The 27,114-nt window shown below is 42.5% G+C and overlaps 1 long non-coding RNA gene across 1 annotated transcript in view; it reads right to left on the bottom strand.

The window, feature by feature from the left end:
- Positions 1-2,025: 2,025 nt before the first annotated feature.
- The window catches only part of LOC140709506 (uncharacterized), a 34,264-nt gene continuing 9,175 nt past the window's right edge, over positions 2,026-27,114 (bottom strand). Inside the window, exons 2-3 of the long non-coding RNA XR_012090045.1 lie at positions 9,008-9,198; positions 2,026-3,986 (exon numbers count right to left, since the gene is read on the bottom strand). This is a non-coding gene — a long non-coding RNA (uncharacterized lncRNA). The remainder of the gene's footprint in view (positions 3,987-9,007; positions 9,199-27,114) is intronic.

Here is a 27,114-nt window from a genome sequence, read left to right as displayed (position 1 = left end):
CTATATCATTTAGTAATATGTCCACATTGCACAAATATGAATATGGATATGGATATAATATAACTATGAGTGTATGTGGTTAACAAACAGCCATGACAGCTGACCTCAAACAGCAAGCAGCCTGTAGTGCTGCCTACTGAGTTTAAACAACTTTCACAGAATGTAAGTATTCAGACAAGGACACTCAGTGACCAGGATGAAACAAGACAGAAACAAGACCCCTCTATAATCATGTCTAAACCTAATTAGAGGCAAGGGCACACTGCAACCACAAAATTAACTAAGAATTAGCTTCTGTTTCTTTACCAAGTGGTAACTTTAGCCCCGTTTTAATCCTCCAGCTTCCTAGATAACAATTACGAAGATACTCAACAACAGAATTGTTTCTGCTTCCTAATAAGACCCAACCCAGAGGTAGCCTCCATTTCTCCAAACCCTCCTTAGAATCACCCAACAAGCCCACATCCTATCAGAAGCCCCATCCCAGTGTCCTGTTTCTGAGATACCCAGTTCCCCTGGTGTGTACTTTCCTCTTCTGCAGAAAGTTAAATGAACCCAGCCTTGCTTGACAAGTGTGTTCCTAGAGTCTTTGACTGGTGTGGCTTTGGCAGTTCATATGCAACATACACACATACACACCATTGTAAGGCATTAAATAGTGTGTTCAGTGTTTGATTGTGTCCACCAAATTCAACAACTTCATATGCAACTAATTCAGCAAATGACCAGCTGAAGGACTCTTCCAGATTCCAAGCTCAGTTGGCTCTTGGTTGTCTCTCTGTGCAGAACCCACTCCATGCTCCCTTAACCCGGAAGCCAAGTCTCAGATTCCTTAGGGAAAGCCCCAGGACCCAGACTCATTTTCCAGCAACTTCCACTAGCACAAACCTGCAGACCTAAATCAGGGATTATGAGTGTCTAAGAAGATGGACTTCAAGTCTTGAGAATGCAAGCACACACCCCAGTCAAAATGTGCACAATGTGAGGAGAGATCTCATGAGGAAGCAGAGAAGGGGATGCTAATTACAAAGTTGAAGTGAGATGGAAAGCCAGAATTCCTTTCTAGGACAGAGAGGAAAGAGCCCTGGTTTTGGAGGGAGAGTCTCTGCCTGGCTCTGGAGTGTGGCCAGGGTGACCTGCAGCAGAGACTGTAAAATAAAGAGATTGGACAAGTTACCTGATGCTCTGACCTGAGGCCCTGCGGGCCCCCATACTGACCTGTGTGGGGACACTGGGAAGGAGCTGAGAGGGCCCTGGAAAGCCCCTCCCCCACTGCCCAACAGCTTTGCTCTAATCTCTCGTAAGCGTCTATTCTCATTTACACAGTGTTAAAAGAAGGGCTTTAGCAGATAACAAAAGTGGTTTTGTGATTAAAAATATCGCTGATAGCCACAACTTTGTGTCAAGTAAGGACAGGATACAATTATTAAACACAAAAGAAAACAGAATGTTCAGACCATTCTTCAAAACTTGAAGGTCAGAAGTCCGATGGCCACTTTCAAGCGGGTACTGACGGAAGGTTCTCTCGCTCACAGGGAACCTGAATGCGAAGTTGGACTGATGGATGGATTTGAAGATAGTATGAGCATGCTACTTCCATTTTAACATTTAAGTGGGAATATATAATGTCATAATCTGAAACAACTAAGCAATATGGAGGTGGCAGATACCACAGAGAAATGAAGAGAAGGCAGTCTTGCTTTGAATCACTCAATATGCACCATGAGCTGCTGGAATATAAGGCTTGCCCTGTTGAGGCCCTGCACTGTAGGGCACAGCAGTTAGAGCCACAGGTTGAGCCTTAGGGATGCTGGGAGGCAAGCAAAGTGGGAGAAGGGGCTGGTGGTGGGATTAGAGAGAAGAGAGAAGTCTGGGATATGAGCTTGGTATTGGGGACCGGGGAATGGGGTAGGACTCACTAGGCTGAGGATCCTACCAAACACAGTGAGCAAGTAGGGTGCCTGTTAACAACCCCTCTGTCCACTCATCACCAATATGCAAAAAAGATGCCGAGAAGTATGCTCTGCCAAATGGGCTTTATATTTTTATTTTGCATATTTTTAATATTATCGAAGTATGACATCTTTACAGGCAATTGCACAAATGCATATGAACTTACATGACATGAACACACACATAGCCAGCCCCCAGAACCAGAAGTAAAACACTGCCACCACCCTGTACCCCCAAAACCTCCTCATACCCCAACTACCTCCCCACACCCTGCCCTCCAACACCATACATTAATGTTTCTTATTCTTGAACTTCATGTAATGGAGTCAGACACAAAAATATGCACTCTTTTGTGCCTGGCTTCTTATGTTCAACATTATGCTTGTGAGGTCCATTCATGTTGCTGCAGGTTGTTCATTTTGTTCATTCTCATTGCTGTAGGAAATATAGCGCAAATCGTTCAGCAGTTCTACTGTGGATAGACATTTGTATTATTTCCAGTTTGGGGTTACTATGAATAATGCTGCTAAGACCATTCTAGTGCATGCCTTTTGATGCACAATTGCATGTGTTTCTATTGGGTTTATTTCTAGGAGTGAGATTGCTGGGTCATTGTGTGTGTGTATATATATTTGGCTTTATGAGATGTAACTAACAGTATATCAAAGTGGTCATACTAATCATATTCCCACCAGAGTCCGTGGACTTTTTAGTTTTTAATACACATGTCATGGAGAAAAAAGAGGAAGAGGAGGAGAAGGGAGAAGAGAAAAAGAGAACTAATAGAATTGGCCCCGTGAAAATGACCTCTGTCCCTTTTCTAGGTCATCAGAGGATGCAAGTGAGAGTAACACAAGCTTTGGCCTCTCTTGAGGGCCGTGAGAGAAAAGCACACGCACAGGCTTTTGCTGCAGGGGCCTGCACTCTGAGCAGGGTGTGGTGCGTGGGGTGGTATACTGAAATGTCTGACCCTGCTGGGCAGCGCACCTCCCACTCCAGCAAGCCATACCACCCCTGATGCCCAAGGCAGATGTGCCCCTGCCCTCAGGGTTGCCAACAATTCTCCTGACATGTGCTTCAGGCAGAAGCCCAGATGCACCAGTGATGCGATTTGCAGAAATGATTTTTCCAATGACTGTGCCAATGTAACTGCTGCCAAACCACCCCAGGGACCAACAGGAGCTGGTGATGACTGTGCCATGTTCAGGAGGTCACATGAGGCCAGCAGAGGATGGAAGAGACCAGCAAAGAGTAAGGTTGTACTTTTGATTTCTCCCTCCTGTAAACTTGTCATAGAATGGTTACCCCAGGTAGAGTCAGCAAACAGGGCTGGACCAGCAGCCCAGCTAATGACGACTGGGTGGCCTGGCTGGGCCCAGTGTCTACGGAGCAGGAAAACATTAATGATCATTCTGATCAACGGAACTTAACAGTCAGGGATTCACAGTAGAGTCTCAGTAGCTGCTGCCGCACATAGGGGAGGTAGGAGCCAGAGCCAACGTAAAACATCTCAGTTTGCCGGGTGTGTATACATTCTATTTCCTCCTCAAGATTAAACACGCTCACTCCCTGAGTGCCGCTGCTGGCAGCCTTCTGGGTGTAAATGTATGAGATGTCTGCATTCTATGTCCATTTTAAGTTGAAAAGAGAGCAAAAATAAGATTATATTTTTAGAAGCTGAGAGATACAGGCTGGCTGGGGTTGAGAGGGAAAGCAAATTCCAGCAACCAAGCTAACAGATGCTGTTCTGAAATGTAAATATTTCATCCAGTCACTGGGAAGTTCTATGCTGTTTGGGAATGGACTGGTCTGGCCTCCCTCCCTTTTCTTCATATTCCTGAGCAAATTCAGGAGAGAGAGCAAAAAATCTTTAAATTAACTAAATAATTGAAGGTCAATTAAATAAAAGATGATCTTCCATCTGTTTGGAACGGAACCCTGGCTGGAGTCAAGGAGACAAAGCAGATGAAATCCTCTCAAGGAAATGGCTTTGGTGAGGATGGCGAGATTTCCTGTTTCAAAATACACTTAACCTAAATGACAAGAAGAAAGATATGCATTGGTGAGTACAATTTGGTGAGCATCTTCTTGGCTCTTTGTTTCTAGATTTAAACACTTTAATTTTTTAAAATGTTATTAAATTCTGGCTGAGTGCAGTGGCTCACACCCGTAATTCCAGCACTTTGGGAGGCTGAGGTGGGAGGATCACTTGAGGCCAGGAGTTCAAAACCAGCCTGGGAACAGAGTGAGATCCCATCTCTAAAAAAAGAAAAAATTAAATTAGCCAGGCAGGGTGGCACACACCTGTAGGCCCAGCTACACAGGATGCTGAGGTGGGAGGATCCCTTGAGCCCAGGAGTTCGAGGCTGCAGTGAGCTATGGTTGCACCACTACAGTCCATCCAGCCTAGGCAACAGAATGAGACCTTGTCTACAAAAAAGAAAAGAAAAAAGAAGCCAAAGAAGTATTGAATTCTTTTCATATGCAGATGCTATACTAAAGTGTACAAAAATTCTGCTTAATTGAAGAAACAAAGATCCATAAGAGAGATCCCCTCTCCAAGGAACCTGAAGTCTAGAGGAGAACACAGATGGATAACCCCCAGCCACATGGTCACGAAAGAACTAAGCAGGAAGACCACGGGCTTTAGACCTCCAGTCCTGTCTTGTCCACTTAGCAACTGTGTACCTGGAGGAGCTTTTATTCCTCAACTTTGCTGCAGGAATCAAACAGACTCAGGTACGTAAAGCCCTAGATTGGTAAACACACACAAATGTCAGTCCTTCTGCTGAATCACCTGTTGTCAACGTGACCCCCCCAGGTGTCCCACCTGAGACCTGGAGCCACTTCCTAGCACTTCCTTCTCAGAGAGGTTCCAGGTTTGAACGTGAATCTTATTACCAATGAGTAGCCTGTGGTGGGAAGGCAGGAGGAAAGCTCGTGGGCGGTCATGTTGGCTCATGCAGCAGTTTTGTGAAGCATGTGGTTTAGCAAACCTCACTGGGCACTCCCACTCTGGCAGGCAGGCACAGCAGCTTCTCAGACACCCCCAACAGTTCCAGTCTTTCCAGTTCTGAGTTGCAGGCGACTGTTTCTCCCACCCTTTAACTGCAGCCTTCAGACCATGACTCTCCCAGCCCCTCCCATGTTTGGATAAGCCCCAATCCTATAAGAAACGCTTTATATCTTTAACACATTTAGTGACTCTGTTCTTACCAACCAGGCTGATATATTTTTCATCCCAAGGACATAAATGACGAGAAATAATAAGGTGTATTTAGGGACTGGCTGATAGTTTGACACAGCTGCCAAACACCAACATATTTTGAGAATAAAGTCATAGCCAGGTAATTCTGAGCAGACCTGCTCAGAGAATGGCATGTGCATGTAAGTGTCTCTGTGTGAAGAACTCTTCGTAGGACTTAGGATTGGAGAGAGCAAAGGTCCTTGATGCTGGACTCAATACTGAGCACACTCACAGGTTTATGTGCAAAAGTCTGTCATGTACCATTATTTTGTTGTGATACTACTCCTGGATCTGCAGATCAGCCGTAGCTCTGTTGGATTCAGCTGAGCTTGGATCCACGCTACAGGGCAAGTTTCGTTCTGTTCTGTGTAACTTACATTCTGTAACCTAGGATGACGAAGCTACCTGGGGCATCCTTTGCAGGATAAGTAGGGTTCCGCTGTAATAGTGCTGCATAACGAAGAAAATAATCTACCACAGACTCCTGGGATCCCGTGTACATCCAGCCTTTTTCTATTATAGAAACTGGACTTTATTTTTATCCCCCTTTCACTATTTCTCAGTTCTCAATGCAAAAGTTTTACTGGCATGATTATTCAATAAACAAATAAATAAATAGTAAAGATAAAGAACAGTGATACCTTGTGCCCCTAAACTTATGATCTCTGGAATGAGGTGTCCACATTCCAGGGAATAGGGCAGGTACTTCTTTGGGGGGTACAGAAAGAAAATATTTATCGAATTAAATGTTTAAGCTCATATTTATATTTTTTTTTTAAACAAAGTAACCTTAGCCTTCTGAGAGTTAATGTATGGAAGGACCTGGCATCACCAAAGGATTTGTGTGCTAGTCATGTCCCCAGGGATCCTGAAGGAAGGAAGAGAATTCTATGATGCAAAGGGATTGACAGTGATTTAAAAAATTTTTTTAATATTCCGGCCGGGCGCGGTGGCTCAAGCCTGTAATCCCAGCACTTTGGGAGGCCGAGACGGGCGGATCACGAGGTCAGGAGATCGAGACCATCCTGGCTAACCCGGTGAAACCCCGTCTCTACTAAAAAATACAAAAATCTAGCTGGGCGAGGTGGCGGGCGCCTGTAGTCCCAGCTACTCGGGAGGCTGAGGCAGGAGAATGGCGTGAACCCGGGAGGCGGAGCTTGCAGTGAGCTGAGATCCGGCCACTGCACTCCAGCCTGGGCGACAGAGCGAAACTCCGCCTCAAAAAAAAAAAAAAAAATTTTTTTAATATTCCTTGATATGGTTTGGCTCTGTGTCCCCACCCAAATCTCACCTTGAACTGTAATCCCCATAATCCCCACATGTCAAGAACAGGACCACGTGGAGGTGGAGGTAATTGGATCATGGGGGTGGTTTCCCCCATGCTGTTCTTATGATAATGAGTGAGTCTCAGGAGATCTGATGGTTTTGTAAGTATCTGGCATTTCCCCTGCTTGCACTCACTCCATCCCGCCCTACAACCTTGTGAAGAATGTGCCTGCTACCACTACACCTTCCGCCATGATTGTAAGTTTACTGAGGCCTCCCCAGCCATGTTGAACTGTGAGTCAATCAAACCTATCTTTCCTTTGTAAGTTAGCCCATCTTACGCAGTTCTCTATAGCAGTATGAAAATAGACTAATACAGTAGGTTTCTCAATTGAAATTCCAGGAAATTAAGTCCTAATGACCTAAGACATCCACTGAATGTAAGAGAATAGCTTCACCTTGTGCATCTAGAATAGTACTAGCTGGCCATACATCTTCCTCGGAGAAATACAGAGAAATTAAAATCGCTTTCTGTAGGTCATAATTCAGTTGAGAATGGTTGGATAAAACCATCATGTTCAGCAAGACAATTTTTTGAAAAGCATCAAAAACAAGAAGGCAAACCTTGGCTTTTTTCAGTGATGTTTAACTGAAACTACTTTACTACCTTACAAAACTTCAAAAAAATTATTTATTGTTGCACAAAAAGCCACCTTACCTTTGAAAAAACACTTGTCTTTCTTCAACAATAAAAGATGACTAAAAGAATCCACAGAAAACAATATGGCAACAAATGAAAATATATCCCTTCATCAGCAAACACTGTTGGAATACTCACAGAAAACGCCACTGAGGAAATAAGCATTTGAGCAAGCATTCAGTGCAGAAGACTGTAAACAGATCAAGTACAGATGTTTCTAACAAGTTTTAGCTTATGGAATTTGCCAGTTTGTTTCCAATAATCCACAAAGAAGTATTTTAGGAGATCACTATAGTAAAGACGTGCAAAGAGAGATATAATCTTAACAACTGATTTCCTTAAATAAATGCAGGTTCTTAAAAGATTAAAAAGGCATTTTGGGGTAGGGCTGCTAAGATGGTATGACATGCCACATCACACATCACCTCATGCGTAGGCACACTCTTGTGGCAAATACATTACAGTCAGAAGTACCAAGGACTACAGGGTGTCAATGATGTTGGAAAACTTATACAATTAGGACCTTTAAGATCAGGTAGAATTTCTATAACACTTCATAATAGAAGGGGACTTAAAACTTTTTTGTGACATATTAAGATTTTATGTTATCTCACAGCAAAGTACTTAAAAGATTTGTCAGACTTAAAGATGTGTTATACACTTTTCTTTTACAAAAAGACAAGTGTTTCAAATTTGCCGATCTCTTCTGTGATGACAACTGGTTGTCACTGCTTTGTTATCTAACAAATATTTTCTTTTTAAAAGAAGTGCCTCACTGTCCACTCAAGGTAAATATGACATTTAAACAAAGAGGAGAAAGACGCTGTATTTTCAAAGAAATGTGTATTATGAAGAGAGCATTTTTGAAAGAGATGTTTGGGTATGTGACATGGATTTTTTTTCCCCCAAAATCATGTGTGTTGCCTATAAAAATGCTGCTATTTTCACACTTTAAAAATTTAGGACCTTTTCTATCCTGTTAGACAATCTTCCAAATGAAGGGGTTTTAAAATACTTTGCTCAAAATATGCAAGCACAAAACCTTCTGATTAGTTTGCAAAAACAACTAAAGGTTACCAAGGAAGAATAAAATATGCTGGAAGAATTCTAACAAAAACCTTTGCAGCTGGGCACGGTTGCTCACACCTGTGATCCCAGTACTTTGGGAGGCCGAGGCTGGCAGATCGCTTAAGCTCAGGAGTTCAAGACCAGGCTGGGCAACATGGCAAAACTCTGTCTCTGCAAAAATACAAAAATTAGCCAGGAGTGATAGTGCATGTCTGTGGTCTCAGCTAGTCGGGAAGCTGAGAGGTGAAAGGATCACTTGAGCCTGGGAGGACGAGGCTATAGTGAGCTGTGATGGAGCCATGGCATTACTGTAGCCTGGGTGACAGAGCAAGACCCTATCTCAAAACAAAAACAAAAACAAAAAAAACAACAACAAAAAAAACCCTTTGCAAAGTTGAGGAACAGATTGAGGAATGTGTATCATAATTTGGTATGTATAGCTCACAATGTGTAAAGTTGCTATTATTGAACCAGATCTAACAAAAAAAATTGACAATTTTATACAGTTCAACCTAATCTATATGTTTGTGTGGCGCCTAGTAACCTAGACTCTCACAGCTGCCCTGAGAAAGGGACTTGTATCCCAAGCCTATCCATCTCCAACTCCAATAAAGTAGAAAGTTGGGGTAGTAACTGGAACTCCAGGGAACCAAGAACCTGCCACCTCACTGAAACCCTGAAATGAAAGAGAGAAAGTCTCCACCACTCAGGCAAATGCAAAGAGAAATCAATTCTGTTAAGGACAAGCAGAGAAAGTGGCATTTCTTGCTCACCTGGGGGTGTGGCCTGAGATGGACATTTCTGTGGAGTTTGGTTATCAGGGGAAGTGAAGGCCCATTCTCTCAATGCAGGTGGTCTATCCTCCATCTTGAATGAGAATTCCTTGAAAGTATAGATTAAGAGAAATCTGGGGGCGTTTCCCAACTACACTAAGAGCTTTCACAAGACGCCCTTGGCTTGGAATCTGTAGGAAAAGAAATGCAGTTCTGAATCAGAGGTGGGTGTATGGCTCCTTTTTTGTTCAGATACAACAGCTTTACCGCAAGTGCCTCGAAGTTATCATTTCTCTCCTCTTACCCTAAACCCCTGCCTTCAAAATTCTTCAAAATAAATGCAGCAATTGATTAGAACAGACAGATTCTTGAGAGCTAAAATATCAGGAGATATGGAGCTTCCATGTATCTTCCCATCTTCCCCAGCAATGTTTTCACTGGAGAGAGATGAGCACAAAAGCAGCCGTAATCAGAAGTATTGATTCTAGTGCTGAAAACATCTTTCACCAGTCTCTGAAATTATATTGTCAAGCAAGGAAAGCAAATAGGATGAGCATTCTTGTCAATTGCAATATAAAATTGGATTGCAATATAAAAATGGATGAGGCGTTACGGACCGTGGATTTTCAGGGAACTCACTTCCATCTTCTCAAAATATCTTCCTCTAGGTACCCACCTCTCAGGTTTGTAAACTCAGTGGCGCCACAGGCAAGTATGTCTGCTCTAGTGCAAGGATTTTGCAAGTAATTTCTGGGATATTTCTTAATTTTTAGGAGCTTCCAGGGAGGTTTCTGAAAACAGAAAGTCCTGGTGACTATGCTGGAGAGTAGCCACTTTACCCTTGCAAGTTATAGATTACGAGATACTTCGCAAGACTGAGGTAGGTGATAGCAATACAATGATGATAAACAAGATGAAATCCCTACTTTTACTGATCCTACAGTCTAGCAGAGAATACAAACACAGACACACACCTCAACACCACACAAAGGGGGCTGGCATAGCAAAGAAACACCAAGAATAGTCATGCAGAAAAACGGAAGGCTTCCCAGAGGACATAGCATCTAATCCAAGTCCTAACGATTAAATGAAAATTTCTTGGCAGAGAAAATAGAGTAGACAAAGACTGACAAGCCTAAGAGAGATGTGGGGGGATCTGCAGAGAGTTCAGTATAATGGAGAAGACACGTGATTTTTTTTCCAGAAAGGTTTATTGAGGTATAATTTAAATGTAATACAACCCAGCATTTTTAATGCTCAGTTCTGTGAGTTTTGGCAGAAGCATATAATGATGTAACGAACACCACAATCAAGATACAGAAGAATTCGATCACACCCAATTTTCTCCAGTGCTCCTCTGTAGCCAGTTCTCTCCCCTGACTCTTTGCCCCTGGTCACCACCAATCTGTGTTCTATTCCTCTGGTTTGTCTTTTCCAGAGTGGCATATACATGAATCAAATGGTGTTCAGCCTCATGCATCTGGCTTCTTTCACTTATCATGATGCATTTGAGATTCATCCATGTTGTTGCATGGATTACATGCAATTCCTGATGCACCTAATTGGAGGCTGTGGACATTTTACATTCACACTGATCATCTGATCATACAAATCTAAATGGTAATAAAGTTTTAATTATCAGGGAAAATCTTAGAGGGGATTCTGGAAATTCAGGTGTTTACATGCATAGCTGTTTACCTCCATCTGGAACTAGCAAGGCACAACCAACAATCACCTCTGAAGAGAAAGCTCTTGCCTGCCCCTGCTCTGTTTTGCATGTGGTCCTTAGAAGGCCTGCCTAGTCCACAGACTTTTGTAAAGCTGGATATCTGCTGAATACTGAAGTGCATTGACACCAGGTTCTGTAGATGAGGGAGTGCTGTCACTTGCCCCCCAAAAGACCTAATGACAGAGAAGCTCCTCCCATAATCCAGCAAAGTGAACCTAGTTTTCTGGGTTTTACCCCACCACCTAATGAGAGCAAAAACGTTTGTCCCTTATACCATCTGCCAGTTGCAATACCAAAGCTATAACCTGTAAAAATTCTAAGGGAATATACACCCCTGAGAAGATAAATAAAATGAGGCCCATTTAAGAAAGTAATGCTTATTCTTAGCTGATTCACTGGAATCACCAGGGGAGCTTTAAAAGCTACTGATGCCTTTGTTCCACCATCAGAAAGTCTTTATTAATTGGTTTCACTGTGTCCTGAGCATTGGGACTTTTAAAACCTCCCTAGAGGGATTCTCATGTGTGGCCAGTGTTGAGAACTGCCAGACTAAGGAACTCCAGCAGCCGAGGGAGAACACTAAGTTTAAAACAAGAGCAGATGACAATTGTTTAAATAAAGCTAATGGAAAAGACAGATGAACTTAACAACAACAACAACAACAACAACAACAAAAGAAAACAAATGAGAACTCCCAAAGGGCATTAAATTTAGCACAGAACAAAAGATTTTCTAGAACCAGAATACTTATTTTTGAAATCACAAGTTCAATAGATGGAGAAGACACTTTTCTTTGCTGAGGACCATATGACTGTTTTGGAAGCTCAACTGGAAGAAGTATTTTATAAATGATGTGGAATTCACGAGGAATTAAGAAACTTGGAGGACAGATCCAGGATATCTGAATGTGACTAATAAAAGTTCACTAGAAAGGGAAAAGAGAACAGATGGAGAAGTAATAAATAGCATAATCATAAGAGAAAATATGTCTTAGAAAAAAAAAGGTTTGAGTTTTCAGGTTACAAAAAGCAATTGAGTCCCAAGTAAAGTTAATTATAATTTTTTAAAAACCTAGACTTCCAGTAACATGTCCTGATAAAATTTTTGAATTCCAATTATGGAAAAGAAAATATTACATACTTATAGAAAGAAATGATAGATTACTTACAATGGAAAAAGAATGGGCTACCATCAGACAACTTGTGTGCAACACTAGAGGTAAGACTGGAAAAACATTTAAAAATGATTGAACGGAGACAGTATTCTAAGAATCCTATATATCCAGCCACAATATCAATCATCTGTCATAGCAAAAGATATATTTAGACATGCAGAGACTCCAAAAGTCTATAGAAAAACATAGATAATTCCTATATTAAACTATTTCAGACCGTAGAAAAAGATTAAACACTTTTCAAATCTGTTCAATGAAAATTGTGTAACCATACTGGAAAAACTTTATATAGGATTTATTTTTTTAAAAAAAGAGAAAGCAAAGAACAAACAAATGAAATAAAACCCACTACTCTAGACCAACTTTATTTATGACTATAGATGCAAAATATAAATGAAGCACTGGCAAATTGAATCCATCACTGTATTAAAAGGATGATATACTATGACTAGGGAGAGTTTATTCCGCAAATGTAGATGGCTCAATTCCCAGAAGAATACATTTTTTTTGATAAGTTGATGTCTTATGAAATTTAGGAAGTGTAAATCATAATTCCAACAGAATTTTTCATAGATATAGTCAAGTTGATTCTAAAATATATATACATAGAATGGCAAAGGAATTAGAATAGCCAAGATGACTTTTTAAAAGAAGTGTGAAGTTAGAGAAATCACACTACTTGATGTTAAGACTTATGCTTAATAAAGCTATAGTAATTAAGACAATAGACGAAAATGAGAGTCCAAAAATAGATCCACACAAATATGATCAACTGATTTTGTTTGTTTGTTTGTTTGAGATGGCGTCTCGCCCTGTCGCCCAGGCTGGAGTGCAGCAACGTGATCTCGGCTCACCGCTATCTCCGCTTCCTGGGTTCAAGCTATTCTCCTGCCTCAGCCTCTTGAGTAGCTGGGACTACAGGCGCATGCCACCATGCCCGTCTAATTTTTTGTGTTTTTAGTAGAAACGGGGTTTCACCATGTTAGCCAGGATGGTCTCCATCTCCTGACCTCATAATCCGCCCACCTCAGCCTTTCAAGACCAACTGATTTTTAAGAAAGGTACAAAATAAATTTATTTGATGAAGAGTAGTCTTTTCAAAAAATGACAATTTGGCGTTCATATGCAAAACAATTAATCCATCTAAGCACACACCTTATTAAAAAATAACTCAAAATGGATCAGAATTACAAATGTACATGTAAAAACATGAAACTGTTAGAAAAAAATATTCATGACTTTTGAGTTAAGCGAAGAGTTCATAGACATAGTGCCAAAAAAAAAAAAAAAAAAAAAACTTAAAAAAAAGTAATGAGAGTTCACAAGGATATTCAATTCAACACAATAACTCATGAATTAAATGTATTAAATTATGGTACCTAGATATTATGTCACCATACACAGTTATTTTTTTTTCTTTTTTTAAATTATACTTTAAGTTCTAGGGTACATGTGCACAACTTGCAGGTTTGTTACATATATATACATTTGCCATGTTGGTTTGCTGCACACATTAACTTGTCATTTACATTAGGTATTTCTCCTAATGCTATCCCTCCCCCAGCCCCCCACCCCACAACAGGCCTTGGTGTGTTGTTCCCTGCCCTGTGACGAAGCGTTTTCATTGTTCAGTTCCCACTTATGAGTGAGAACATGCAGTGTTTAGTTTTCTGTCCTTGCAAATAGTTTGCTGAGAATGATGGTTTCCAGCTGCATCCATGTCCCTACAAAGGACATGAACTCATCCTTTTTTATGGCTGCATAGCATTCCATGGTGTATATGTACCACATTTTCTTAATCCAGTCTGTCATTGATGGACATTTGGGTTGGTTCCAAGTCTTTGCTATTGTGAATAGTGCCACAATAAACATATGTGTGCATGTGTCTTTATAGTAGCATGATTTATAATCCTTTGGGTGTACACCCAGTAATGAGATTGCTGGGTCAAATGGTATTTCTAGTTCTAGATCCTTGAGGAATCACCACACTGTCTTCTATAATGGTTGAACTAGTTTACAGTCCCACCATACAGGGGATATGGAGAAGCATTCCTATTTCTCTATATCCCCTCCAGCATCTGTTATTTCCTGACTGTTTAACGATCCACATTCTAACTGGTGTGAGATGGTATCTCATTGTGGTTTTGATTTGCATTTCTCTGATGACCAGTGATGATGAGCATTTTTTCATGTGTCTGTTGGTTGCATAAATGTCTTCTTTTGGGAAGTGTCTGTTCATATCCTTTGCCCACTTTTTGATGGGGTTATTTGGTTTTTTCTTGTAAATTTGTTTGAATTCTTTGTAGATTCTGGATATTAGCCCTTTGTCAGGTGGGTAGATTGCAAAAAGTTTCTCCCATTCTGTAGGTTACTTGTTCACACTGATTGTGGTTTCTTTTGCTGTGCAGAAACTCTTTAGTTTAATTAGTTCCCATTTGTCTATTTTGGCTTTTGATGACTATTTGAATATATTTTTGTAATGGTGTACAAAATAGGTATTTGTTAGTAGTTTGGGGGGAAATGTTTCCTTTCATTTTTTATACCTCCCTATTTCAATTATGATTAGAACTTTCATAAAATTGAATGTGGAATTTTTGTAAAATGCCTTTTTAGCATTTTCTAAGTGTTATTTGCTATAACAGTATTTTTTTCTCCTTTATGTAGTTCACATCATAAATTATGTTAAAGATTCTGTAATAGAAAAGGATTGTATTATATATCACTACTGCTATCACAACATTATTTGGGAAGCATTTTCTGCTGTAAGACAAATCACTCAAGATTAATATTATAGAAGTCAAAGAAAGAGACTATAAAGAAAAAAGACTAACATTAAAGATGAAAGGGCAAAATTAACTTCATTTGAAGATTGTATGCTTGCATACTTAGAAAATCCAAAACACTGCTAAAAACAAGCTACTAAAATGAATGAAGATTGAACAGTGTGGTAATATAAAAGATAAATATATGTTACTGGTAGAGTTGGGTTTTTTGTTTGTTTGGTTTTGTTTTTAGACGGAGTCTCGCTCTGTCGCCCAGGCTGGAGTGTAGTGGCGCGATCTCCACTCACTGCAGGCTCCGCCTCCCGGGTTCACGCCATTCTCCTGCCTCAGCCTCCCAAGTAGCTGGGACTACAGGTGTCTGCCACTGCGCCCGCCACCATGCCCGGCTAATTTTTTGTATTTTTTTTTTTTTTTTTTTGGTAGAGATGGGTTTTCACCGTGTTAGCCAGCACGGTTTCAATCTCCTGACCTCGTGATCTGCCCACCTCGGCCTCCCAAAGTGCTCTGATTACAGGCGTGAGCCACCACGCCCGGCCTGAGTTGGGTTTTTTTTAACATGCTAGGTGGAGTAGAAATATAAAGTGTTTTCATTTTTATATTATGATGGGCTTTAATAAATATTCTGTTAAAGCTTTCTTTCCTGTCCCTTTCATTTGGGTAGCATCCTTTTTGTTTCAGGAACAAAAAGCATCTGGTCTAGCTAAGTGTTAAAATTACACAGCAAGACAAGTGATCCATCATTATATTACAAACATTTTTGTTTGCTCCTACATATATTTAAAATAATTATTTTAAATTGCCATATTGCATAACATAGTATTTATGTACCATGTTTAATGAAATGTTCTCTAGTTTTGTTAGAGATAATCCCTTAATAATGACTTTTTTTTTTTTTTAATGAGACAGCGTCTCACTTTGTCACTCAGGCTGGAGTGCAGTGGCGTGATCTTGGCTCACTGCAGCCTTGACCTCCCAGATTCAAGTGATCCTCCTGCCTCAGTCTCCACAAGTAGCTGGGAAGACAACTGCACACCACCATGTCTAGCCAAGTTGTATATTTTTTGTATTGATGGAGTTTCACCATGTTGTCCAGACAGGTCTCAAACTCCTGAGCTCAAGCAATCTGCCCATCATGGCTTCCCAAAGTGCTAGGACCTATTACAGGTGTGAGCCACCGTGCCCAGACAATAATGACATTTTAATTACATAACTACATTCTTAGAATTATTTCCTTAGCATAAATTCCCAAGTATGTATAAATGATTTAATGTTTCTTGGGTTTTCATTTTCCAAGTTCTTTTCCAAGAAGGCTGTACCAATGTGCACTGTTATTAATTTAGCAAATATTGGTTGACTACTTCTCTCTTACCATTGTGATTGGGCAGAATATTTATTTGTATTTTATCATCATCTTTATCCTGTTCCTAATATCTATATTGTATGTAGATATATCTTTTTAAGATACAAAAACGCCAGGTGATCAACGAGGGCTCCAACTTTAGTATCCTGCCAATTATATAATTCTTGTTCAATACATGTTTGGTTTAGAATCTTGTCTGACAAGTGGTCACAGGGGAAAGGGGCTTGGATCTTTTGTTCCATCCTGAGCAGAGGAGTTTGTATGGCTGACCATTCTTTCCATTGAACTTAACAATAGATTTTGTACTGGAATTTAACAGTTGTTGGAGGATGTTTTAGGACTAGATAAAAGAGCAGTACAGAGGGAAGTGGTCAAGTGTACTTTTCAGTAATGAGGGAGGTATGAGAGTGACCCCAAAAAGGTCTAAAAAGGATCCAGGAGAGGTTCTGGATTGGGGTAAGATGCAGTAAGTACACTCAAGCTTGTTGCTTCCAAATCCCTGTAAAGGATGCACTGAGCAGCCACGTGAAGAGCTGAAAAACAAGGAGTGACAGGCAGATGAGCAAGGAGACTAGAATCCAAGTGCCATTGAACTGGCAGTGGTGCCGTTTTATTTCCCTCCAATACAACAGGTCCTTGAATTACCTTGCTTTGTTCAAAGTCATTTCATATAACCCCAATGAGGAAAAACATTGATTCCCAACTGGGACCACTGTCTGTGTGGAGTTTGCATGTTCTCTGTGTTTCTTTGGGTTGTGGGTTTTTTCTGGGTTCTCTGGTTTCCCAAAGCTGTGCACATTCAGTTAATTGCATGTCTAAATTGTCCCAACATAAGTTAGCATAGTATGAGCATCCCTGTGATGAGAGGGCGTTCTGTCCAGGGTTGGTGCCTGACTTGTTCTGAGTTCCTGGATAGGGAGGCTCTGATCACCTGTGACCCTGCTCTGGAATAAGTGGATAGGAAAATGAATGAAAGAAAGAGAGAGAGAAAAGAAAGGAAAGAGAAAGAAAGAAAAAGAGAGAGAGAGAGAGAGAGAGAGAGAGAAAGAAAGAAAAAGAAAGAAAGAAAGAAAGAAAGAAAGAAAGAAAGAAAGAAAGAGAGAGAGAGAGAGAGAGAGAGAGAAAGAAAGAAAGAAAGAAAGAAAGAAAGAAAGAAAGAAAGAAAGAAAGAAAGAAAGAAAGAAAGAGAGAAAGAAAGGAAAGAAAGGAAAAAGAAAGAAAATTATTGTAAAATATTCATAAACTCTACAATAATCATACCAATGTAGGACAATAAATGCATCATGAAAGTGCTCAGGGAGCCGCCACATTTGTTATTACTTGTTTTTGAATGGTGGGATGGTGAGAGGGGTTTCTTACTATTTTCACTTTGCAAACATTTATTCCTTGATTTAAGCCACCACCGCTATGACTGCCATTACTCACTGATTCACCAAAAATTGGGTAAATAATGATCTTACTTGTTTTTATTAATCTTTCTTAAGTGTATGCATAGCTCACATTTATTTCAATGTTTAATATTTGAGGTGTTTTGGGTCTTTATTTATAAGTTTAGTGATGCTTTTGTGACCAGAAATATTCCTTAGGAACTTCACTCTTGTTGATATCAAGTAACCTGTAGTAAAATTGGTTTCATCATACATTGTTTCATTTAAAGTCATAGTTTCCAAAAACCTATTGATAACATTAGGTGAGAACTTACTGTATTCCCTGGCCTGAACTCAGTGCAGCCCAAAACTTGGATGGATAGAGCCCATTGGCATGGATAGAGACAGCTCCAGGAGCAGCCCTCTAGTCTGACTTGTAGAGTGTGGAAGGGGTCTTCTCATACTCAGAGAGCAAGGTGTAGAAATCTTCACTCCCTTATTTTTGTTTTCCTATTCTCTCACACTCTGGCTTCCAAACAATCTAGTGCCAATGGTGCTACCAGCAAAAACAACAATGAGGGCCCACAGGAGCCTAAAACTCTGATGAAGAAAACTTTTCTCACTAATTGGAGGAGCTGTGATCCCCCCGGGAAGGATAAAATCCTGTTTTTTTTCTCTTTCCTCCTGCTGCTTGACCCTAGACATTGGTACACTTGGAAAGGTGTGTGGCAGATCAGAATAAATATGCTGCCGTGTTTGTGTCTGGAGGACTGAAAAGGGAAGTCTCTAAGGGAATCAGAAAGTACTAAGGAAGTCATGGACAGGATAGGGCTCAGGAAAGCAGCCACATTAAGTTCATTATGAATCTACAGCTCAGCAGCAAGCTGTGCATTCATGGATCTCCCCAGGAGCAGCATGCCATAAACTTCAAGAACGGAACTATGAGACAGATCGCCGTCAAGATACCAGATGGAACTGGGTAAGACACATGGGACAGACACTAATACCACTAAAACCACAAGGATTTGAAAATGTAACTAACATTGAAACCACAACCTAGAAAGACTGGTCAGAACTTGTGGTCTCAAAAGGTCGATTGCCTGGTAAAACAAAAATATCAACATCCTACAGATGATTAAAACAAAATCCAGAGTTTTACAATGCAAGTATTTAAAATGGCCGGTATACAATCCCAAATTACTTGTCCTGTGAATAACCAAGAAAATGACAATTCTTAGTGGAAGAGACAGTCAGCATATCAATACCAAGATGACACAGAAGTTAGAATTATCTGACAAAGACTTTTAACAGCTGTTACAAAAATGCTCCAACAAGTTTGAACGTCCTGGAAAACCATGGAAAGATAGAAAATGTCAGCAAAGAAATGAAAGCCAGAAAGAAGAATAAAATGTAATTTTATAACTAAAAAATATAATAAATAAAATTTTAAAAAAGGATGGCTATATAGGAAAATGGAGATGATGGAGGAAAGAATCAATAACCTTGAAGATGGAGCAATAAAAATTATGAAAGTGAAACATTAAAGATTATGAAATCTATAAAAAGATTGGGGGAAAATGGAAAGAGCTTCAGGGACCTGTGGGACAATACCCCCAACAAAGCCCCCAGAAGAAAGCAGAAAGAGGGCAGTACAGAAAGAATACTTGAAGAAATACTGGCTGAAAACATTGTCAAATTTTATGGGAGACAAGAATCTACACAATCAAAAAACTCAACAAGCCCCAAATAAGTTAAATATGAAAAGATCCACACTGAGACACATTAAAATCAAACTGTGAAAAATCAGAGAAAGAGAGCACCTTGAAAGCAGTAAGAAAGAAGCAACTCATCACATTCTAAACATTCTCGATAAGATTAGCTGCCAATTTCTTATCAAAAACCATGGGCACCATAAGACAGTGAAATGACATATTCAAAGTACTGAACGAAAACTACTGTCAACCGAATATTCCATATCTATCAAAATTATCTTTCAAAGCTGAAGGAGAAATGTTTTAATTTAATTAATAAAATTTAACTTAATTTAATTTAATTAATAAAACATTCCTAGATAAGCAAAATCCGAAAGAGTTTATCTCTCAAAGACCTGCCTAACAAGAAATGCTAAAGGCAGTTCTTCAGGTCGAAATGAAAAGACACTAGATGGTAAATTAAAGCCAAAAGAAATAAAGAGCAGTGGTAAAGTAAACCACATGGGTAAATATAAGTGTCCTACTGTTTTGGGATGCAGTGTTGTATTATGTATTTTTGGAAAATAATAATTATAAATTTACATTAATGGGCAATGTATAAATATGTAATTTGTGACAATAGCAACATATTAAAGGAAGAAAAACACCGTATGAATAGAGGATTTATATACTATTGAAGCTAAATTGGTATTGATTCAAATTAGTTTCTTATAAATTTAAGGTATCAGTTTTAATCCCCATAATAATCAATAAGAAGGTCACTTTTAAAATACACAGAAAAATAAGTGAGAGATAAATCAAAATGGTGTACTATGAAAACTCAGTTGAACCAAAAAGAAGGCAATAATGGAGGAATAGAGGAACAAAGAATAACATATGGAGAGGCAAAATAGCAAAATAGCATGAGTCCTTCCTTACTAATTACTTTAAATGTAAATGAATTTAAATCTCCAATTAAAAGGCAGAGTTTGGAAGAACAGATTTTTTCTTTTTTTCTTTTTTTTATTTTACTTTAAGTTCTGGGCTACACGTGCAGAACATGCAGGTTTGTTACATAAGTATACATGTGCCATGGTGGTTTGCTGCACCTATCAACCTGTCATCTAGGTTTTAAGCCCCGCATGCATTAGGTACTTGTCCTAATGCTCTCCCTCCCATTTCCCTCCACCCCCTGACAGGCCCCAGTGTGTGATGTTCCTGGGATTTCTTGTGTCCACGTGTTCTCATTGTTCAATTCCCACTTATAAGTGAGAACATGCAGTGTCTGGTTTTCTGCTCCTGTGTTAGTTTGCTGAGGATGATGGTTTCCAGCTTCATCCATGTCCCTGCAAAGGACATGAACTCCTGCTTTTTTATGGCTGCATAGTATTTCATGTTGTATATGTGCCATATTTCTTTTAGCCAGTTTATCATTGATGGTCATTTGGGTTGGTTCCAAGTCTTTGCTATTGTGAATAGTGCCACAATAAACATACATGTGCATGTATCTTTATAGCAGCATGATTTATAATCCTTTGGGTATATACCCAGTAATGGGATTGATGGGTCAAATGGTATTTCTGGTTCTAGATCCTTGAGGAATCGCCACACTGTCTTCCACAATTGTTGAACTAATTTACACTCCCACTAACTGTGTAAAAGCGTTCCTATTTCTCCACATCCTTGCCAGCATCTGTTGTTTCCAGACTTTTTAATGATTGCCATTCTAACTTGCGTGAGATGTTATCTCACTGTGGTTTTGATTTGCATTTCTCTAATGACACATTCAGGTCCAAAGTGCAGGGGGCACCAATGTAATTTGTTTTCTTCAACAATACAACCGAATCACTATTTTGTACACCCCACTCCTCCTGATGGGGGTGAGAAGGCTTAATCTATCTCAATGTCAGGATAACCTGAGTCATCTTGGATTTAATCTGAATTTTCCCCTTGCCTTCCTTCTCCCTGATAAAAGCAGTGGCTGGCCGGTTGCAGTGGCTCATGCCTGTAATCCCAGCACTTCAGGAGGCCAAGGCAGGCGGATCACAAGGTCAGGAGATCGAGACCATCCTGGCTAACACGGTGAAACCCCGTCTCTACTAAAAATACAAAAAATTAGCCGGGCATGGTGATGGGCGCCTGTAGTCCCAGGTACTCAGGAGGCTGAGGCAGGAGAATGGTGTGAACCCGGGAGGCGGAGCTTGCAGCAAGCTGAGATTGCGCCACTGCACTCCAGCCTGGGTGACAGAATGAGATCCCATCTCAAAAAAAAAAAAGCGGTGGCTGAGGGAGTGGGGAGGTGGGCACGCATGGGATGCAGGCATCCACAGGAGCTCTCCACATCAGTGTCTGCTGAGCTGCATACCCCCTACCTGGTTCTCAGCATTGCCACACTACCACCAGGCTTGAGTTAATGACCCACATCTTCTGTGTCCTCCCTCATGAGGACGTCGTGAAATCTGAGTGCATCTCAGGGCCCAGGAAAGCTCCAGGAGCCTGGGAGGGTCACATGAGAACCTTCCCAGAGCCTCCTTGCCTGCTCCAGGGTCTTGCAAGTGAGTGGGGGAGCCCCCACCCGGGCTGCCTGTTGGGGTTCTCTTGCCCTAGGATTTTCTAACTCTTCCTGGGCTTCAAAGTTTATTTAGAAACTTAAAACCTGAGTGTTAACCGGCTTATTCTTTCTGCATTTCTGGGTGAATATGTGCCAGGAAGGGATATACCCTGTTGATCTTTCCATGCAAGCAGCCCACCCCAAGGTCCAATACTGCAGGCTCCATCCTCTCTATGTTTGAGGCAGTTCCTCAGCACACTGAGCCCTTGCCCGAGAAAAAAACACTGCTTATTAAGCACTTTGCCAACCACTGAGTTAAATTCTTTGTATAAGATGATTGACTTAGCACTCACAACAAAATATGTGCTAGTCATATTTCCATTCTACAGTGGAGGAAACTGAGTCACAGATGATCATGTAGCTCTCCAAACTCCCACAGGTAGTAAGCACCGAGGGGGATTCAAGCCCAGGTACTTCCTGCCTTGACCTTATCGGCCACGCTGGCTCTGCTGCTTTATTGCGACATGGCTGCTCAGCCCAACCCCACTCTCAGCTGGCCTGGACTGGCCTTGGCTAGTTGGCATGTGACCATAGTGGGTGCCACATACCCTTCCAGACACCCATCGGGCCAGGGGAAGTGTTCCCCTACGTGCCCCTCCCCAGCCCGGTCTACACCCTCAGTAGGGGAAGCCTCCGCCTAGTGGACACAGGAGTGTGAAAGCCTGGTTGCCCTGCTTCCATTCACGGTAGCCCAGGGCCCCGGGGTCACTGTCCAAGGCTTCTGTTGACTGTGTGGCCGCTCAGCTCCCCTCTGACCAACTCCATGCCCCACAGGTGCTGTAACTGTGAGCACACCTCAGAGCCAGTGTCCTAGGTGTAGCCCAGAGACAGTAAGCACGCGAGCAGATGGCCCCTTGTTGGTGCAGAAGCAAGCCATCTGCCCAGGCGTCTGAAAAGACTGGGCCTGTGGAAGCCCTTGGCAAAGATCTGGACCTGGGGAAAGGACCTGTCTACTGCCTACTGCCAGGAGCCTGGGCAGCCCAGGCGATGCTGCTGGGTGCCACATCCCCACGTCTCAAAACACATTTTGCAAACATAGCTCCTGGCATCTTAGGGAGCAGCAGGGGGCCTCCTGTCACCTGGCAGTGTGTATCTCCTCACCTTGAATCTGGAATAAATCCCTGCAGGTGGCAGACTGGTAGCCTGAAAGGGAGGACTGTGGAGAGGCTCAAGAGGCCTCCTCTCAAACACAGTGTGGGGGACAATGAGCCCGATGTACCCAGAGATTTTTATTTGAGACCTGGAGCTCTCCCGCATGAGCTGTGTGAGTTTGGGCCACTGGTTTGCCCTGTCTGGAGGCCACCCTGTCACATGGAATAATGGGCAATGAAGGTTACTTGTTTCCAAGGAGACATTCCTGTCAGGGCGGGGGACACTCAAGGCCATTTCCTCTCTCTCTTCCCCAACCCCTGCACCCCATTAGGCCTCAACTAGGAGGGAAAGAAACAGACAAGAGATCTCTCCCATGGACTCGGGTCCCAGACAGTCCTAGATAAGCTGAGAAACCTGACCCTTGGCAGCCCCGAAGGACTCCAAAGTGAAGTCTGTGCCACATAATGGAAAATATTATTCAGCTGAGCTTTAAATAGCTGATGTGATGTGTCTGGGGCTGGAAGGTGGCCCGTGGAAGCTGCCAGAGCAGCCGGTCCCCACATGTGGGGCTTGAGAAGGACCCTGAGTCACTTCAAGGTTCAGAGCTTTGCAGGGTCCCAGGGGCCTCCCCAGGAGCACCTGGTTTTACTCAGGGTTCCCAGGAAACCACAGCTGTTCCCCACCGCCCACACACCTCAGCGGTGGTCAGGAGATTACAGACAAGCATTATGCACATCAGCGTCCTAAGAAAGCGGTTCTCAAACTCAAGGCGGGGGTCAGAATCATATAGAGCACTTGTGGGCTCACAGGCTGCTGGGCTCCAGCCCCGAGTTCCTGATTTAGGAAGCCTGGGGGCCTGAGAAGCTGCACTTCCAACGAGTTCCCAGATGCCACGCTGCTGCTGGTCTGAGGCACACTTTGAGACTCCCAGCTTGAGGCCAGCTGTACTAGAATCACCTGGGAATCTCTAACAATCCCAATACCCAGATGACACCGCAGATGATTAAATCCGGTTCTATGGGGTTGGGGCCCAGGCATTAGCATTTTGTAAAGCTCCTCAGGTGATTCTAAGGTGAACCCAAGTTTGCAAGCCTTTGCTCCAGGGCGTCAAGATACTACAGGGAGAAAACCAGAAACAGCTCCAGGCAGCATACCATCAGGGACGAATTGGGAAGTGGGATAACAGGTGCCTCTAATGCCTCCAGGAGCCACTGGAATCCCAGCTAGAAGGGGCCCACTGAGCCGCACAAGACTTTTGGGAAGAGCTTGATGCTGCTGGGCTGCTCACATGGACCACATTTGGGATCCTCACTGCTTAAAATGGGCCCGGGGACCAACAGCATCACTAGGATCTTGTGAGCAGTGCAGAATCTCAGGCTCCACTCCAGAAATAGCAAGTCCGAATCTGCACTTGAACAACCTCCCTGGGCAATTATTGTGCACTTTAAAGTCTGAGAAGCACTGATGGGTGAGGTAGGTGAGATCTGCCAGCACCTGAGTAGGGGTGGAGGCAAAGCTCAAGGGTGTCCCCAGGGCTATCTAGTCAGCTCCGCAAATCCAGATAACGCTGAAAAGCTGAGGTGCTCTTGTTTACATGCAAATCTCCTGGAGAGCTGGGTGTGTGTATCTACATCTGCATCTTCAGAACTCCCAAGGAAACTCCCAATTTGCCAAGACTACAATTCTAAGAGGTCCTCTCCCCCTCTAATGATCTGACTGAATTCTTTAACCTGAGACCATGAAACCTGGATGGAGTTATAACCTGTTCTAACCAGAACCTAGCCCAGCTATCTTGAACATGGTCAACACATTAGAATTACCCAGTTTGCTTTAAAATCTCTTCTGGGTCTGACTACATCAGAAGCTGTGGGGGTGGGGCCCAAGTGGGAGGGCTTTGAAACTCCCCGGGTGACTCCCCAATTAGAACCAGGAAGTGCCCTACGGTAATCTTCAATATTCTCTCTGCTGACCTCCCTCCCACAGCCTTCACCTCTGCGTAGAGCGTGCTGTTAACTTGGACACCAGATTCTCCTGATGGAAAGATAACTGTGATCTTCCTTCCAGAGAGGGAATGACATTCTGCACACAAAGCAATTTTGCTTATCTTTGCTGAGCTTGCAAAACTCAAGCTCTTGCAAAACTCAAAAACTGAGAGAGCTACAGTCCTTGGATTGGTTTACTCATGTCTATCTGATTTCTCAGCAAAACATTCATCAGTTCAAGCAGCTGTCATCAGAGCATGCCTGTGGCACGGACAGAGGCTGCTGGACCAGCAACATCCGGGGAACTGAGGCCAGAACGAATTTCCCTTGTGCCATCCGTATTTCAGTGATGACACAAAAGCATGCCCACTTGGCAGTGCAAGCACTCACTTTTGGTTTTTATTTTATTTATCTATTTATTTGAGACAGGGTCTCACTCTGTCACCCAGGCTAGAGTGCAGTGGGGAAAGTATAGCTCACTGCAGTGCCAAACGCCTGGACCCGAGCAACTCTCTGCCTCAGCTTCCCAAGTAGCTGGGACTAGAGCGTGTGCCACCACACCCCATTAATTTTTTTTATTATTTTGTAGAGATGGAATTTTGTTACGTTTACCAGCCTGGTTTCAAACTCCTGACCTCAAGCAATCCTCCTGCCACAGCCTCCCTGAGTGCTGTTGCGTGCTACTGTACTCAGCCAGAACTCACTTTTATGTTACCTTTTGCATTCTTCTAGAAGCCACTAAGGACAAAGATTGAGAGGAAATTGCTCCATTTCCATACAGCATCCTGTTGCACACCTCCTTAGATCTTGTCAACAATTATTGCAATGAGCCAGGCAGAGGTTGTGCTTCCCAACTGTAGTGAGCTAAGTAGTGGGAATGGTGGCCCCAAAGATATGTCCCTCCAGATCCCTGGAACTTGTGGATATTATATGGAAAACAGTGTGATTAAGTGAAGGATCTTGAGAGGAGTTACTTATTCTGGATTATCCTGGTGGATCCTAGAATGTCATCTTTGTAAGAAGAGACAGAGGGAGTTTTGAAACAGATCCACACTGAGAAGGTGACGTGTAGATGGAGGCAAAGATTGGAATGACGCAGGTCCAAGTCAAGGAACACTAGCAGCCATCAAGAGCTGGAAGATGCAAAGAACAGATTCTCCTCTAGAGCCTTTGGCAGGAGTGTGGTCCCTCACAGAGCACCTTTGTTCTGCGAAGCAAATTTTGGGCTTCTAGACTCCAGAACTGAGAAAAGAGGCTTGTTTAAAGCCACCAAGTTTGTGTTCATTTATTGCAGCAGCCTCAGGAAACTAGTACACCAACTTACAGATGTGAAAAATGAAGAAGCAGCATTGAATGCCCCTTCCAAGATCGCATAACTCGTAGGAAAATGGGTTTGTCATCCCTTCCCCAATTTGGAGTTTGCTGGTTTTCTAAGGAATTCAACAGACAGCAGGATATATGGATCGTGTGGAACCAGTCTGAGATTGGGAGGCAGCAGCTGAAAGCAAGCATCCCGCACACTCCTTCCCCATGTTCCCCTTGCTCTGTGTATTGTGAGGAATGAATGTGGGAATATTAAGCATTGCATGGCGCTTCTGATTTGGAAGAGCAGTCACCCCCTTCCTTGACACCTACCCCTAGGAGAAAAGGTGCTTCCTAACTCGGTCCCCGGTTCCCTCACTCCCTGCCATGCCCCTGCTTAGGGTGAAGGTGGCAGCAGGAAAAGTCTACTGGGGGTCCCGGAGAGGCCTCTGGAAACTGAAGCTCACCTACCCAAAGAGCACCCACACCGTGGGGCACAAAGAATGGCAGCTAGCACAGAACATTGTATCTGCACCAGTCAGGACTGAGTCTCCCAAGCCTTTTGTCTCCAAACTCAACATTTGTCCCACCCACAGTCACAGGGTGCCAGCCACAGGTGAGGTTGCTGGGACCCAGGTAAGAATCAGCCAAAATCGGTCGGGTGACATTTTATGGGGTCACGAGGACCCTCCCTGGGGAGATGACATTTGAACTCAGACCCAAATGAGACAAAGAGTCCAGGCATGGAAAGATGAGCACAATAGCAACAGAGGGGGAGGGAATGGGAATGGCCACAGGGAGCCCTGAGCGGGAGGGGCTGGCATGCTGGAGACCTGCGGCCAGCAGGGAAATGAGCCCCTAAGCAGGGGCATGGTGGGGAGTGAGGGAGCCGGGGACCGAGTTAGGAGTCACCTTTTCTCCTAGGGGTAGGTGTCAAGGAAGGGGGTGACTGCTCTTCCAAGGTGCCACAGGTGGTTGGTACCATCCCCAGAGTACCTGTGTCCATGGGTCTGGGC

The sequence above is a fragment of the Chlorocebus sabaeus genome, chromosome 2, assembly GCF_047675955.1.
Source record: "Chlorocebus sabaeus isolate Y175 chromosome 2, mChlSab1.0.hap1, whole genome shotgun sequence".
NCBI classification, from domain to species: domain Eukaryota; kingdom Metazoa; phylum Chordata; class Mammalia; order Primates; family Cercopithecidae; genus Chlorocebus; species Chlorocebus sabaeus.
This window is presented reverse-complemented; position numbering and strand designations above follow the sequence as displayed.